Source organism: Anolis sagrei, chromosome 5, assembly GCF_037176765.1.
Source record: "Anolis sagrei isolate rAnoSag1 chromosome 5, rAnoSag1.mat, whole genome shotgun sequence".
NCBI lineage: Eukaryota > Metazoa > Chordata > Lepidosauria > Squamata > Dactyloidae > Anolis > Anolis sagrei.
In genome coordinates, this window is record NC_090025.1 from 167,583,261 (window position 1) to 167,587,727 (window position 4,467).

The window sequence follows — 4,467 nt, forward strand, 5'->3', positions numbered from 1 at the left end:
TCTCTGTGGTTTAACATGTCAAGGATCTCTGTACATCCGCTGTGGCTGTAATTTCAAGAAGATGAATATTCTTCTCAGTAGATCCAAGATCTTGCTAAAACATTTCATTGAATTGTTACTTGATAATATATGTGTACATCCAAGTTATTACTTTCCTTTCTTAGTGTTCAGTGAGATCTGCCCACAAGTCCCTGACCAATAGGAATGATGGGATTGAGCAAACAACCCACTGAAATAATATTTTTCAGGCTTCTTCAGAAAGTATTTGTAAGTCCTGAGCAGAAACAAAGAAGCTTCTTAGACTTATCATCACCTTCCCTACAACTACTTGTCTTTCATCTTAATTCTTCTGTAAATTTCAGAAACCTGTAAAAGATCCCAAATATTTTTTCCTGCAAATAAATTTTGACCAAATGGTAACAGGAAAAAAGTAAAACAAAAAGATTTTTTTCAGACTCTTCAGGCTTCATTTCCTCAATCCGGTTAAGAAACATCCCAAAGATTACATTTCCTTTCCATTTCAATTTTTTTTCACCAGCAAGGACTTTGAAGGTCAACCTTTTCCTCCTTCCAGTTTCTGATAATCCCCTTCAGTTAAACAAGGGTATGTTGCAAAAACCAAACCAAAGCACCATTAAGAATAATAATAAAACTCGTCCAAGCTTTCCTCTCACCTTTAAATGCTACTTTCTTGGATCCTTTTTTCTTGGCTTGTTTGCCTGCCCAGTTTTTGCTGCCTTTCTTCTGCAATCGTATTGACAGACCGCTCTTTGTTTGTCCAATTAACCTGACAATTGTCAAGCTGATATGCAATCATATGATTCTTTGTAAAGCTCAGGCTGAAATTACTGTGTAACCAGGTGGCAATAAAATGCACCTGATAAGATGAAAGACATTTCTTTTTTTCCAAGAACTGGAGAAGTAGCTGCTCAGGGAAAGAAAGGATGATGGAACACCAACACATTACAGTCAAATCGTGTTGTATTGTAATCTAATGAATACAGTCCCTAGGCATGTTTATCCAGAATTAATTCTTGCTGTGTTTGGTAGACCTTATTGTGTGCAGAATACATTCTGATAATGCAATTTCACGCATGTCTTTATAATGCAATTTAGGAATCTGCTTTCAATTGAATCAAAACACTGGCACATCTAGCACAGTATTGTCTACACTGAGATTGACAGGTGTCAAGGTTAGGGGTCTGCATTGGTTCCCCAGGGGGCCTTGAATAGCTAACCTCTCTATTCATTTCCCCCCATGTAATATAGGGGAATTTTGGGCCAGATCTTGTTCTCTAGCTGTATCTCTATGGTAATAGGGTGGCCAAATGTCTAATTTCATAGAGGCTAGCCTTCTGTTTTAGGGTAGGGAACATGCGAAAGTCAAGATATTGCTGGATTCCAGTTATTATCAGCCTTAATCAGCCTGGCAATTTGTGAGGGAAGATGAGAATATTAGTCTAATTGTACAGGCTTTTGTTGAAAAGATCAAGGGTCCATTCAAAATTATAATGCTATTATTCCTCTTTAACTGCTGAATCCCATCATATGAAATCCTGGGATTTGTAGTTTAGTGAGGCACTTGAACTCTCTGGCTACAAATTCTAAATGCTCCTCTCTACATTGTCAATCCCAGGATTCCATAGGACAGCATGATGGCAGTGAAAGTGGAATAATAGTGGTATAATTCTATAATGTGACTGGGCTCCTTCAGATCTAGATAATTTAAGGTTCCCAAACCCTGATATAGCTGAACACTCAAAGTTGAATTCAAAGAGCTCCCTTTGGTCAGACCTTACCTGGAATACTGTGTCCAATTCTGGGCACCACAATTCAAGAGAGACATTGATAAGCTTGAGGAGGGTGACTAAAATGATCAAAGGTCTGGAGACCATGCCCTGTGAGAAGCATCTTAAAGAGCTGGGTATGTTTAGCCTGCAGAAGACAAGCTTGAGAGGAGACATAATCACCATGTATATGTGAAATAATGCCATAAGGAGGAAGAAGACTTGTATTCTGCTGCCCTGGAAACTAGGACTCAGAGCAATGGGTTCAAATTGCAGGAAAGGAGGTTCCACCTGAACATTACGAAGAATGTTCAGCAGTGTAAAAGCTGTTCAGCAGTGGAACTCTCTGCCTTGGATTGTGGTAGAAGCTACTTCCTTGGAGGCTTTCAAATAGAGGCTAGATGGCCATCTATCAGGGGTGCTTTGATTGTGCTTTTCCTTCTTGCTAGGGGGTTAGACTAGATGGATCATGTGGTCTCTTCCAACTCTATTATTCTATGATTCTAGACCCCAAAACCCAGGAATAAGAACCCCCAACCTTAAAGTTCCTCATCAACAATGAATACTTCAAACTGAACAAGCTCATTGACTATGCCTTGTCTTCTTTATTACTATGGGAGGTATTTAATTCTGTTGAACTGAAGCAGTCTATTTGTTATTTGGACTATGCATTAAGGGGAAATGTGGCATACTGTGGTCAGACTGTCGGAACGGGACTTGGAAACTTCATGTTCTTGTCCCCACTGAGCTGTGAACTTTATTGAATGACCTTGGGCTATTCATTCCTTCTCAGCCTGGCTTCCTGATAAAGTTATTATGAGGACAAAATGGGGAGGAGGACAGTCATGTATGCTGCATCAAGCTCATCAGAGAAAAAGGATATAAATAACAACAATTAAATCAAATCAAATTGCATCTATATATGTAAATTAGCCAATGCAATCTTTATACATGTCTCTGTGTGATGCTGCTTGTCACCAACATAATGACACTGTTTGAGCATTAGCTATGTGGTTGCGTTCTGACTAAATATCATCTTCTAGGATTGCATTAAGCGGCAATCACAGCTGGTTTCAACTTGTTGTCCAAACAGAAACCCAAACACACAGGTCATATTTTCCTGTTTGGAGATAAAGACAAAAAAACCCCAAACAAACAGTCAAAGGTAGCTGTTCCCAAACAAGGGGAAATGAGGGGATTATTCATTTTGGCTGCACTAGATAAGGAACATTTGTTGTAATAGTAAAAGAAAAATAGCAAACATCTTGCATCAAAATCAACCCTGAAGTTAAATCAAAAGAGATTAAAATTTGCAAAGTGAAGCAAGTAAGAGGTCCAGCTAATAAAACAGAGAATTTTGTGTCTACAGAGTGCTGTAAAATAAGAAAGAAAGAACACACATATGTGGCTGTCTGTAATGTGCTAAATCTTCTTGGCTGGACATTTATATACAGTAGAGTCCCTCTTATCCAACATAAATGGGCCGGCAGAATGTTGGATAATAAGGAGGGATGAAAGAAAAGCCTATTAAACATCTAATTACGCAATGATTTTACAAATTAAGCACCAAAATATCATGCTTTACAACAAATCGACAAAAAAAGCAGTTCAATACATGGTAATGTTATGTAGTAATTACTGTATTTATGAATTTGGCACCAAAACATTGCAATGTATTGAAACAGCTGCGGATCTGGGTGGGAGACAGACTGTGTTGGATAATACTGAAGGTTGGATGAATGAAGGTTGGATAAGCAAGACTCTAATGTACTGAGAACTGAGCTCACACAAAAACTGGAGAGTTGAAACTTCTGCCCCCCACCCAGAGCTGACTCATGAAAACTGGTGACTTTGGGCAGAGCTTTGAGATCTGGCAACGTTCGAAGTGAGAGATGCTTTCATGGTGGGCACACTCAAATTTCCCCTTCTTCATTCAAAGTGATTATTTTTTCACTGCTAAGAAAAACTTTACATATGAAGAGATGATGACGATCTCTCTCTCTCTCTCTCACACACACACCTGACCTATAACCTGGCCTTACTCTCTTTTGTAGTACCTATTTGCTCTCACCTTTTTATGATACTTGACCTGTGCAAAAGGACAAGGATAATGGCTATATAGTCTAAGCCCTGTTATCAATGTATTGGTATTTCCTTTTATGTCTAGTGTGCTACTTTTCATCTCAGTCCTTTTGGAGACAAGGTGACGCATCCTCAGATACAGGAAGCTGGAAGTGCCTAGTGTTGCATCTTTACTATCAATGCAGATTACTCCATGTTTATAAAGGGGGGGGGGGGGGAGAAGCAAGAGCTGGAATTAATGACCACAATTATAAATGTTTACACAAGAATTATGCATCTGTAACTGAGGACTTGTCTACATATATTAAAAATAGTGTACTTCTGTTGTAGGAGCTCTGATCCTGACACATAGCTTCCATGATGATTCACTTGCAATGCATTTCTTTGAGCTTTAAACCATTTTTTAAAAACCTTTCCCTTTACTCTAGGGTTTTACAGAAAATCTAGACATGTTGCTGGCCCACTAAATGGTATTGCTCTGCTGTGTCATTGAGAGCAGAATTAGTGGTGGCTGGAACTGGTTGGTGATAGGTAAGCATTGCTGCAAGGAACAACAACAACAACAACAACAACAACAACTTGGGAACTGTCTGATGTG